Source organism: Dromiciops gliroides, chromosome 1, assembly GCF_019393635.1.
Source record: "Dromiciops gliroides isolate mDroGli1 chromosome 1, mDroGli1.pri, whole genome shotgun sequence".
Classification (NCBI taxonomy): Eukaryota; Metazoa; Chordata; class Mammalia; order Microbiotheria; family Microbiotheriidae; genus Dromiciops; species Dromiciops gliroides.
In genome coordinates this window covers 262,604,890-262,618,675 of record NC_057861.1, presented here as the reverse complement: position 1 = coordinate 262,618,675, position 13,786 = coordinate 262,604,890, and positions in this window count along the sequence as shown.

Sequence of the window (13,786 nt, the reverse complement as noted above, 5' to 3'; positions counted from 1 at the left end):
CACTCATGATTAATGACATGTGGAAAGCTTTGATGACTAAACTTTGGTGATTAATGGAGGTCTCCCTTGACCAAATGGGAGTTCCTTCCTTTAGCCATACATGGAGTTCTACTTCCTTTACATGACCAATCATATGGATTTTTCCCTTCTGGAACCAACCAATCAAAGATTGTACTGCCCCAATATATTTTATGGCATGCCCTCAATTGCTATTTTTTTTAAAAAAGCATAGCCCAGAGGTAGAGAAATCCATGACTACAGAGGAAAGTCTTGGATCCAATTTCTCAGGGACCATTGGTTTCCCTAACTAAAAAAAAAAAAAAAAAAAAAAACTGTTCAGAGTACCTCAGTATCCTTTTGTTGCACATTGGATTGGAATTTTGGGGTCATAACTCTCAGCTTTATGTTATCTACATATACCATCTACACCTTTTTCAAGTAATTTTTAAAACTGTTAAACAGTACAGGGCTAAGCAGAGATTCCTAGGGTACTCTGCTGGAGACTTCCTTTCATTGACATTAATAACAACAGAATTTAAATGGCACCTACTAGATGGCAGAATACAGCCCAGGACCCAGCTGAACTATCCCAACATTACCCTACAAACAACTTTAAAATAATTCCTCAAACCAAATTTTGGAGTGGCAGAGCCACTTCTGGACAAAAGTCCAGAAGACATTTTTCCAGCCTAAGACAGGAGGTCCACAGGAAAGGTCTGTAACACTAGGCCCTGAGAATAGCAGGAGTGATCAGATATGGAGCTGGCACAATAGCAACAGCAACTTTGGAAACTCTCAGTCCAGAGTCTGTAATGAGGTAGAATAACTGGTCAGAAAGAGATTATAGGGAACACTTTACTAGCATTGTGTGTAGCGGCAATTCTATTGCCCATAAGTGGTTCTAGGTTATAGTTCCAGGATGGAAAGGAGCTCTTGTGATTGGTCACAAGAGAGCAGGGGAACTGGTTATAGTTCCAGGTCCAAAAAGAACACTAGCATTTGTAACTGCAGGAGAGCAGAGGCTTCTTGGGTAAAGACCAGAGTTCAGACCAGGAAAGCAGTAACTACACCTCTCTCAGGATAATACTACCTTGGAAGCACTGAAAACTTGCAGGACCCCAAAACTTATCTCTGAAAACAGAAAGACAAAGCTTGAAGCTTAGCATAGTTCCTCCCCACTCCCAGAAGAATATAGCCCAAATTTAACATATAGCTCAAAGTGAAGAAATAGACTGGGAAAAAAAGCAAACAATAAAAAAAAGAACCTGACCATAAGAGGCTACTGTAGTGTCAGGGAAGATCATACATAAACTTAAAAGAAAACAATGATGTGAAAACAGCTACATGTAGAGTCTCAAAATAAAATGCTCACTGGACACAAGGTCAGCAGGAATTCCTGGAAGAATTAAAAAGCGAAATAAGAGCGGTAGAGGAAAAATTGGGGAAATGAATTAGAGTGATGCAAGAAATTTATGAAAAGAGAATTAATAGCTTGGTAAAAGAGGCACAAAAAAGAAATACTGAATATCACCTTAAAAACAGAATTAGCCTAATGGCACAGGAGACACAAAAATTCAATAAAGAAAAGAACTCCTTTATAAACAGAATAGGCCAAAAGAAAAAGAAGTACAAAATCTCACTGAAGAAAATAATTCTTTAAAAATTAGAATTGGGCAAATAAAAACTGACTCCATAAGACATCAAGAAACAATAAAAGGATAAAGCACTGGCCTTGGATTCAGGAGTACCTGAGTTCAAATCCAGCCTCAGACACTTGATACTTACTAGCTGTGTGACCCTGGGCAAGTCATTTAACCCCCATTGCCGCAGGAGGAGGAGGAGGAGGAGGAGGAGAAGGAGAAACAATAAAAAGGATGGAAAAAAAAACAGAAGAAAATGCTAAATAGTTCATTGGAAAAACAAATGACCTGGAAAATAGATAGAGGAGAGATAATTTAAGAATTATTATTTGGACTACCTGAAAGCCATGATTGAAGAAAGATCCTGGACATTGTGATGTTTAAAATCTAAATTGTGGTCACCTTAAATTAGAGGCTTTAGCACCAGTCCTTGGGCATTAAACATTTATTAAAGCATACAGATATTCCCATGGAGTTCAGAAAGTTAAGAAAAAAGCCTATTTAGCCTAGAATTCCAGCCTGGTCTGGTTCTTCCTCAAGTCCTCTGCCACAAGCCTGCTTCAATCACAAACTCTCTCCAGCAAACTGATTGTGGAAGCTTTTTATAGGCCTGGAACAGAGGTGGTCCTTACACACTGCTTCAAGCTGATTGGTTGGCATCATCCAAATCCATTGGTTCTGAAGGTGTTCTCAAGGTGTGATTACAATCCAGTTAACTTGAAGTAGGCTAATCAGCAGTTAATCACTCTCACTTGATTCAATCAGTTTAGATTAATCTCCAGGTGGGTCTTTGAGTATCTGCTAAATCTCATTATTTCATCACAACATCATATTTCAAGAAATTATCAAAAAAACTGCTCCAATATCTTAGATCCAGAAGGGAAAATATAAATTGAAAGAATTCACTCATCACTTCCTGAAAGAGATACCAAAATGAAAACTCCCAGGAGTATCACAGCCAAATTCCAGAGCTCCCAGGTCAAAGAGAAAATATTACAAGTAGCAAGAAAGAAATAGCTCATATATCATGGAGCCACAGTTAGAATCACCCAAGATTTGGCCTTACAACCTTAGGAGGGAATTGCTACTATTATCCTTATATTACTTTTGAGGGAACTGAGACACAGTTAAGTGACTTGCCCAAGGTCACACAGCTAATGTATTTGAGGTTAGATTTTAAATCAGATCTTCCTGACTCCAGGCCCAGTAATCCATCCACTGTATCATCTAGCTGCTGATAACCACAAATGATAACCTTTTGGGACTGACCATTGAACCAGTTCTGAATCCACCTAACTATATTATTATAATTCACAAAAACTCTGAGGATCTTTCTCCCAACTTCAACACCTATTCTTACTGACAAGTCAGGTCCCCAAAGCTTGGCTACATTACCCCCCAACCACTGTTCTAGGTCTGCTATTGAGGAGTTGTGGATGATTGTTTAATGCTGCTGGCTTGGCCCTCATCAGTTTATTTTCTCCATGAGATCATCAGTTGAGAATAAATCTTGTCAGGCAACCTTAGGTAGCTTTTAAAATGGAGTATTTATAATGTGGTACTAGAAGAATAGTTGGTATAAAACATCCCCACAAAAGTCTGTAACACATTTTCCTAGCTGTGTATTCATAGTCTAGAAGAAAGTAGGTTCAAGTCTATGATCATCTGTGGCAAAGCGGTAACTCAGTAATTCCTGGCTCTTGGGAGTTTTTTCTCCTATTCTTGAGACACTTAAGAAGTTCCCTTTAGGTGTGGTATTATTTCTTTGCTGCCCTCCTTGTAGAGAAGTGAATTTATTCCCAGTCTGCCCTTGGCTCCCAATATAGACACTGCCCGTCAGCTGATATGAGGATGTTGTTAGAGCACTTGACCTAAAGAAAGAAAGTCCCAAATCGTCCAGACCTTTCTAAGCTTACGTGGTCCTCTTGCCAAAAGGAAAGAGGAGGGGAAGAGAGCTGACCAAGTCTGAAGAGAGATTTCTTTCCACCCCCCCCACACACACAAGCTCCTTTTAAGAAATGAGTGGAGAACCAAGCTTGCCTCAACCTCTTGAATGAATGAATTCAGTTCTAACCAGTTTGATAATTTATAGACAATCACTGGAGCCTGGCCAAATTGCTTGGATTATTCTGACCAGATTCCTGAGCAATATTACTACAATAAGTAGTCTAAGGCCCAGAAGTTTAATTAATCTTTTTAATAAGATTTTGTATCTTATTACTTATTCAAATGGGGTAGGGTTGAATAAATCAACCAATCAACAAGTAGTGATTAAGTACCTACTATGTGTTAGGTAATATGGGGAGACAAGTACAAAGAATGAAACAGCCTATTAGGGTGTGTGTGGGTGTGTGTGTGTGTGTGTGTATGTATGTATGTATGTATGTGTGTGTGTGTGTATATATATATATATCATATATATATATATCATATGTATATAGTAATATTAGGGAATATATATTTCAATATATATAGCAAAGAGTTTATTTTTTTGGTCTTTCTCTTCTCTTTCTTTCTTTCTTTCTTTCTTTCTTTCTTTTTTTCTTTCTTTCTTTCTTTCTTTCTTTCTTTCAAGTTTGGGTCTCTGTGTTTTGCCTGGGGTTGGAAGGATAACTATGGCCCAACCCCACCCAAATCTACTAATGATAAGCACAGAAGATTTGACTGTCTCTATTTCTACCCTGTACCATCTCACTCCATCTTAGATAGTGTAGGAGCCAAATTTAATATAGGGAGAGTTAATTGGGTGGCTCACCATAATATTGGGGTTCAGAAAATAATGAGAGACCTCTAGGTCCAAAGTTTCCTTCCCTCCAAACTGCCTTTTTTAGTTATTTCTCCCAGGCCAATAAGAAAGGGGATTGACAGCCTCTTTTCCACAAACAGATCAGGTTTTCTTCATGGGAATACACAGCAAAGGTGAAATTAATTGAGCCAATGACAAAGGAATAGGGAAAGAGGAAAATGGATAATCTTCCTAACTCTAGCAAAGACTGTCTCAAAACCCAAACTCTCTTTCAGCAAAGCTAATTCAAAGAGCTGGATTTTATTAACTCACCACCAGGGGTCCGTACTTTATATGGGAGTCAGTTGTGCAGCCAGTCTCCAGCCTGTTCCAAATGCTCCTCCAAGGCAAGAGCTCCCACTTCCTGTTGGGGGTCCCTTCTGAGGACACTCCTCCTCAGGGTTGGCCAAGTTTAAACTAGGTTTTACAGGGCCGGCCAGATGTGGCTAAAAATCTAATCATTTTGGGGCAGCTAGGTGGCTCAGTGGATAGAGTACCTGCCCTGGAGTCAGGAGTACCTGAGTTCAAATCCGGCCTCAGACACTTACTAGCTGTGTGACCCTTGGCAAGTCACTTAACCCCAATTGCCTCACTAAAAAAAAAAAAAAAGAAAGAAAAGAAATGTCTAATAAGTAGTAGGTTGTTGTTTGTCCTTCATTCTCAAAGAGAATGACTTGCAGTAAATTGGATTTAAGTGAGGGAGGGCTGTGCAAAGTCACCATCCTCTCTCTCCTCCAGAACCATCTGGGTTCAGTGGCAACATATTTATCAGGATGACTAGAGATGGCCCCCAATACAGTGGGAGTATTTTTAAGCTAAGGTCTTTTCCAGGTCTCAGTTTGCCTAAGGCAGTGTCCAGGTAATTGGTGATTCAAGACTAAAGCTCAGGGGCAGCTAGGTGGCACAATGGATAAAGCACTGGCCCTGGAGTCAGGAGTACCTGAGTTCAAATCTGGCCTCAGACACTTAACACTTACTAGCTGTGTGACCCTGGGCAAGTCACTTAACCCCAATTGCCTCACCAAAAAAAAAAAAAAGACTAAAGCTCAGGGGAAAAACTGGAGAGCTGTGTAGCTGTCATCTACATAGTCTATGTCACTTTGGGATACATCTGTGTAGAGGTGATAGTTAAATCTATGGAAACTGATTAAGTCACCAAGAAAGAGAGAGTGGAGGGAGAAGAAAAGAGGACAGAATTTTGAGATATAGCCATAGTTAGGAAGAGTGATGTGGATGATGAACTAGTAAAGGGAACTGAGGAGTGGTCATATAGGTAGGAGAATAACCAGGAGAAAGTAGAGTCACAAAAAACCAGAGATGAAAGAGTATACAATAGAAGAAAGTGGTCAACAGTCTCAAAAGCAACAAAGCAATTGAGGACCATAAGGACTAGGAAAGACAATCAAATTTGGCAATTAAGACATCATTGGTAACTTTGGACAGAGCAGTTTCAGTTAAGAGGTGAGCTCCAAAGGTCAGATTTTAGTGTAAAGAAGTGAGTGAGGGGAAATGATATAGAAAAAAATGAGTGTAGACCGTGTTTTCAAGGAGTTTAGCTAAGAAAGGGAGGAGAAAAGAAAGGACAATAATCTGAGGGGTATAGTAAAGGTATTTTAAGCATGAGAGAAACTATGGCATGTTTGAAGGCAGAAGGGAAGGGACCAGCTGACAGGAAGAGGTCAAAGGTGTGAGAAAAGTTGAAACACTGAGAATGCAATCTGGTCGGGATGATGAGAAGGGATCCAGTGAATATATATAGGAATTGGTCTTGGCAAGGAAAAATGGTCACCTCTTTTTGTCAGAGGCTGGTGGAAAGGAGGAGAGAGTGGGAGACAATGTCAAGGAGTCTTAAAATGAATAGAATGGAGGGGCAGCTAGGTGGTGCAGTGGATAAAGCACCAGCCCTAGATTCAGGAGGACCTGAGTTCAAGTCCGGCCTCAGACACTTGACACTTACTAGCTGTGTGACCCTGGGCAAGTCACTTAACCCTCATTGCCCCACCCCCAAAGAAATATAAAAAAAAAATTAATAGAATGGGACAAAAGGGTGCTCATTTCAAATGGCTTCAGTTTTTTGTTCGGTTGGTTGGCTGGTTTTTTTGGCAAAGCAAAATGCAAGGTTCTCAGTTGTGAGTAGAGATGAGAAGGATGAGGAGGGAAGAGTAAGTTTGGAACAGCTTCTGTGGAGAGTGAGATGAGTGATTAATTTTGGAGAAATAAACTAACAGCCTTAATGGGAGGGCCTAGTTGAGGTTGAGAACATGAGTGTGTAATGTACTCAGTCAGCACAAGTATGAGATTTCCTCAAATTTTGTTCAGCAAAACATAAATAGGATCAAAGGAGGAGAACAGTGGGAAAAATCCAGGGCAGATATTTGACCTGATCCTTGCACACATCTCGCTATCTTGTCCACAGTAATGTGACTTAAATATCTTGCCAAAATCTAAGCAAATGATATTCATTAAGAAAGGCAGCATAGCATATCAGCATAGCTATGTGAATCTGAGCCAATCACTTCACATCTCAACACACCAAACAAGTCTAAAACTACAAATGTCCATTAACACTGGTAGAAAGTGTTCATTCACTCTATGCCAATGAAATCACATACTCATTCAAAAAAAAATTCATTAAACTCTACCAACATATAAATATAATTTTAAATATTTCATCCCCATCCTCATTTCTCTCAGATCTGCATATTAATGTACTTTGTACCCATGATCCATCTCAATAGTTCATTGTCTATATCCACATGGACAGAATTTACATTAGGGACCCTTCTGATCAGTTATCAATATGTAACACTATAAGACTTTGAACCTAAACTGTGCTTTTTGTCACATGCATTCTTTGTTTTGAGATCATCTTTAGGTAGTTTAAATGTTTGTTTGTTTGTGTTTTTTAAAGAGAAGAAAGGATATTTTGTTCCCTCCTTCATTCTACTTACTAGAGGAACCAGAGTATCGGAAAGTATATCTAATCTAAATTTCTGTGAAACATAATTTGGGACTGGGTATTAAGATACTATTTAGGAAACCATGTGCAGATGAAGGGAATTTGTAAATTTATCAATTTACTTTTGATCTACTGCTTACCTCACAGGGTGGTTTAAAGTTGTAAATCATAAAATGTTTTCAATCTCATGATAAAAGATCATAAAATGTGATGTAAATACGATCTATCAACATCATTAATACTAGAAAACTTGAACTAGAAAGTTGGACTCAGAGCCTGAAGGGATTTGGGGATCATCACGTACAACCTCCCTCATTTTTCTGATGAGGAAACTGAAGCTCAGAAGGTTATTACTTGGTCCAAGGTCATTCTAATTTAGTATCTTTTTGCTGATGAGAATTTGACTTAAAATATTTACTTTGTTATATAACAGCGTTCTCATCAGAGTTTTTAAAAAAATCAGAAAGGGAGACAAGACACATTATTGTTGACAGCTAACTACATAGCCCTGGGCAGGTTCGCTCTTCAGCTTTCTAGACGACACATAAACAAGTGTCTTTGACAGAAAGGCAGAGTGGCTCCAGCCCCTGACGATAGGGCACAGTAACAAAGCAGGGAAGTGAAGACTCTAGTTTATTTACAAAGCCTACGTGCTAGAAATGACAGAGATAAAGGCTGTTCCCAGGAGGAGTTTATACCATAGTGAAAGTAGGTGATGTACCACTCTTCTCTGTCTCTCAAGTGCAATGGGCCTAGTGAAGAGGAATCAATGGAAAATAGGGTTAACTGTAAGGTCTTTGGGTTTGGCTGGAGCAGGAAATGTGGGGTTATTTTAAGGGAAAGCTGCAAGACCCCACTCCAAAAAAAAAAAATTCTCCACCCTCATCCTGGTATTCTAAGGCTCTGTTTACTTAAAATACCCATGAGTTAACACTTTACACCACAAGTGGAACTAAAAGACCTGAGGGAGAGGAAAAGAGAAATAGAAAGAGAAAATGAAGTCTGGTAGGGGAGAGTCAAATTCTTACTGTAAAAAAAAAGTCTAGGAGGATAATTATCTGCCTTATAGTCCCCAGGCTGACAAGAACCCCCCTAGCCCCATAGAATTCAAACTCTGGTAGGCAGGTAGAGAGATGCAAAAGGATTCCAGTTTACTTCTTCTGACCTAAAGAATGTAAAAATGTAGATATGGTAAAGTGAAAAGGTTTAATAGCCCACAATAGGTTGGAAAAACTCGTTTCCTTTTCATGTAGGATGGAAGTTCAGTGTTCCCATCACCCTTAATTTGAATGTGAGTTCATATGCACCTATGTCTGCTCACATGCACAAGGGGACACACATGTCCTGATCTTGAGACTGAGGCATTAACTCTCTCTCAGGAATATCAGATAAAGCTACTATGGCCTATTGGAAGAACCAGAAGTACTCAACATCTATGCAACATTTGGTTCTTGTCTGCCTTCTCTTTCTGTATACCTTCTCATTCCTTGGACCCCAGAACACCAGACTCTCCCCATTTTCTTTTTCTTTTCTTTTTTTTGGGGGGAGGGGCAAAAATTTAAGTGACTTGCCCAGGGTCACACAGCTAGTAAGTGTTAAGTGTGTGAGGCCAGATTTGAACTCAGGTCCTCCTGACTCCAGGGCCAGTGCTCTATCCACTGCACCACCTAGCTGCCCCTCTCCCCATTTTCCTTCTACCTCTTCTCTAAATGCTCTACTTTCTCTGTTTTTTTTCAACTTCTTTATGTGGCTGTTATCACACTTCCCTCTGTTCATTTCTATTCCTCAACTTTTCTTTGCTTTAGTAATCTCCTAGGGCTTCAACTAGCATTTCTAAGTATATAACTCTACCCAGCCTTCACCTCTCTTCTGAGCATCATCCCTAAAAACTTCCCTCAACACACATGTGCGCTTGTGTGCATGCACACACATACACACATTCCCTTCAAACTCAGTAGGTCCCAAACCATGTTTATTATCTTTACCCTAAAACTTGTTCCTCCTTCTGTGATTCTGTCAGAAGCATCATCTTTTAGATACTAATTTCCCCATGTTATTTGCTATCAATCCTACCTTTTCAATATCTATTGTATCTGTCTCCTTCTCTCTAATTCCAATGCTAGCACTCTAGTATGTGTGCTTATTACCAGCCTTTTGTATTATTTCGTAGCTTCCTAATAGCTCTTCTCACAATAATTAACTTTTCAGACAAATCATTCTTATACATACATACACATATATACATACACACATATATGCAACTGCTAATATCAGCCAACTGCTCAAAACCCTTAAAATGGTTTCTTCTGTTCTCCACAATCTGTCACCATTGTGGAGGGATTAAAGACATGCTATTCTAGAAATGACTATACTTAGCTACCTTGTTCTTTCCTCTAGGACAGACTTTCCAGCCACAATATGCAAGAACCACACTCTACAACAATGAACTCTAAGTTTGGAGTAAGGTGATAGCAAGAAATTATTGGAGCCTAGCCTTTTGTGGAAAGACCTAAGTGTGGTAAAATATGAAAGTTTTTAACAGTCGGTTAGGATAACTGAAAGACGCCAGTTTTTCAAGGACCACCCTTTTGGGGAGGAGATGAACAGTCCGCCTGCTGGGCATGTCAGACTGCCTGCCGGGTTTTTGACTTCTGGGGTGGAGAGAAGGAGAATAGGCCCTTTTGCCTGCTTGGCGGGACTCCTGACGACGCGGCACAGACTCTCTCTCTCCAAAGGTGGCCTTTTCGGTTTGGTGAGTTTTTATAAGGAATATAGACTAAGCTTAGACGATTTGTATTGGGTTTCTACTTTCCTATCCTTCTAATCAACATCACCTTGTGACTATCATAACTATAAATAAAAAGGTCTATCTAGAAAACCAAAAGCTTCTTCCATTTACTAGTTTGGGAGATAAATTAAGGGAAAGGTTAAGTAGGGGAGATTTATGATCTAATATCCAATTTTAAATCTCACATAAGTAATGCATTTATCTTGCATGGCAGAAGAATACCCCAATCATCCAGTTAAAAACTGAAGAACACTTCTGATTAGTTGTGTGCTCTAAAGGGGCTTGAAAAACTATATAATCCAAAGATGGTGCCTTAGATGCTGGAGCTGCTCCCAATGAGCAGTATTCCTTAGCATGCTAATACATTTCTTTTCCTTTTGGTTTGGCTACTCACTTTTTTTGACTTAAGTCTTCAGGCCAGCCTGCTAATAGACAAGATTCTCCCTAGGCTCTCCAAGAACCCAGGAACCCCAATACCACACTATATTGTATTCCTAGTCTTGTGTCAAATTACTTTTCTCCACACACCTATGATCCTACCAATCTAAACCAGGCCCAGTACTGTCTCTCTTCCAATATTTTGTCACATTTTCCCCTATGCTTGGAATTCATCCCTTCTTTACAAAACCTTCTTCTTTGGATTCCAATAGCTCCTTTAAAAACCAATTCAGTCTTCTCTTCCAATCCCAGATTAGCCACTTATTATTGGTGTAATTTAGACAAGTCACTTAACCTTTTTGGTCCATGGTTTCCTTAGAAATAAAGAGATTAGAACTAAATTATCTTTAGGGATTTTACTAATGCTAAATCTTTAATCCTATAATTCCACCTCTTCCTTGAAGCCTTTGCTGATTGCCCTAGTCAATAAGGAACTTCCTTTTTAAAAATCTCACTTAGCATTTTGCTTCCTCCTCTCTTCAATTTGCTTCCACCTCATTTTATATTGTTGTGATTTGAGCTCCTGTGACATTCCTTAGGATTGTAAACTTGATGAGGTAAACTACCCTGAATTAGGGCAACTAAGAGGCACCGTGGATAGAGCACTGGGCCTGGAGAAGACCTGAGTTCAAATCCAGCCCTGACACTTAATAGCTATGTGACCCTGGGCAAGTCACTTACTCCTGTTTGCTTTAGTTTCCTCATCTGTAAAATGAATTGGAGAAGGAAATGGCAAACTACTCCAGTATCTTTGTAAAGAAAACTCCAAATGGGATCACAAAGAGTTGGACATGACTGAACAACAACAAAACCCTTTATTATATAAGCTTTGAACCTCCCATAGGCCCAGCATTGTTCTCTGCAAACAGAAGGTATTTAAATATTTGCTGAATGTTGAATAAAGGTAGTCTGAAACTTTGATGTTATTAGAGTTTAGAGAGAATGAAAAGTCCACCTGAATCCTAGAATGTCAAAGCCTTCCCAAGTTTTAACCACTGAACTCTCAAATCCCACCTTCCCTAGAGGATTTTCCTAGCCCCCTCCCTGCCCCCCCAATTCCAACACCCCCTCACTACCACCAACCCGCCCCCCCCCCTCACCTCACCCCCTCTGCTTTCTGCAAGTGCCTTCCCTGGGAGATTGTTTGTTTTGGTTTTTGTTTGTTTTATCCTGATAAATTAGCAGTGGTTTGCATATTTAGATTGTGAGCTTCTTGAGGGCTTTAGGCATTAAGCATTTGCTTACTCTCCTTTACCCTCAAATTTGAGGTTTTATCTCTTTAAAGAGTTTCTTTTCCTTGGGAAAATTGTACCTGGCTACAAGTGCTTCCCGAATTAAAAACATTTACTTTACTGAAAGCTATTGGGAACTCAGAATCCACTCAATTTTTTTAACAAGAGTAACTACCAAACATATATGGTTTGGGATATGTTTGAATTTCATATTCAGTCATACTTTACTTCTTGTTTTTGATAATGTTTAGAGGTTATATCTCCTAGCTTCCACGATGAGGTCTGGGATTGGTTCTGTTTTGAGGAGTCCCAGTGAAATAACCCAATCTGGATTCATCAGGCCAATCAACTCTAAGATGTTTGGCTACAGTTCTTAGTCATCTCCAGGCACGAGCCCTCAAACCCATTTGCAGAAAAGCCAGTGTGACACAATGTGCTAAATCCAAGATGGGCAGAGATCCACTCTATTTCCTCTGGCCTCTTTTGCCTCTTTTCCAAACTTTCTCCTTCTTTCCATCTCCCTTCTTTGTTTCCTCCTCCACCTTCTCTGCCCCCTCTTCCCCTTCTTTTTCTTTTTTGTTTTCCCATACCCTTATTCTTCCTTTCCCCTTTATTATCTTAGTGAAGAATATATCTTTCAAAAACCTTTCCCGTTGAAGGGGAGGAAAAGATTGAGAAAGGTAAAATAATGCCATGATTTTAAACATCCCAACTAAATAATACAACCTTTAAAGGAAAAAAGCAGTTGAAAAGCAGCCATTTATTCTACCTCTCTAGCTACCTAAGAAGCAGGCTACTTAAACCCAAATTATTTATCCTGAGATTTTGTAAAAGCACCGGTCTCTTTGCCCTGCAGCCAACCCTGTCTAGGCTACTTTGTGGTACTTCTTTCATTACTTCAAAGACCTTCTGTTCAATTCAGCACTTATGAAGTATCTGGGAGCAGGTAGATGGCACACTGGATAGAGATCTGACCCTGAATCTTGGAGGACCTAAGTTCAAATTTGACCTCAGACTTACTAGCTGTGTGACCCTGGGCAAGTCACTTAACCCAAATTGCTTTAAATATCAGGGCCATCTCCAATCTTCCTGAAGTATATCTTGCCATTGGACCCAGATGGCTCTGGAGGAGAGAGTGAGGTTGGTGGCCTTGCACCTTGCATAACACTGACTCACTTAAATCCAATTCAGTGCAAGTCATGATATCACCTCCCAATGTCATGGTCCTCTTTGAGAATGACGGACAAACAACAACAACAATAACAACAATGAAGTATCCACTACAAATCAGTCCCTGTGTTGAGCTTACAAAGATGAAACAGATGCAATTCTTAACCTTAAAGAATAGAGACAGCTAGGTAGGGCAATGGATAGAACTCTAAGCCTAGCAAAACCAGCCTCAGATGTTTCATGACCCTTGGGTAAATCACTTAATCTCTGTTTGCCTCATTTTCCTCATCTACCTCCCAGGATTGTTGTGAGGATCAAATAAGATAATAATTATAAAGTATCTAGCACAGTGGTAAGAGCTATATAAATGTTAGCTATTATTATTACCTATACATACATTCTGGGGCAGCTAGGTGGTGTAGTGGATAAAGCACTGGCCCTGGATTCAGGAAGACCTGAGTTCAAATTTGGCCTCAGACACTTGACACTTACTAGCTGTGTAACATTGGGCAAGTCACTTAACCCTCATTGCCCTGCCCCCCCAAAAACCCATACATTTTGCTGTTCAGTCATTTCAGTCATATCCAACTCTGTGACCCCTTTTGAGGAGTTTTGTTGAGTGGGGGGCAGCTAGGTGGTACAGTCAATAGAGCACTGGCCCTGGATTCAGGAGGACCTGAGTTCAAATCCAGCCTCAGACACTTGATACTTACTACCTGTGTGACCCTAGGCAAGTCACTTAATCCTCATTGCCCTTAAAAAAAAATACTGGAG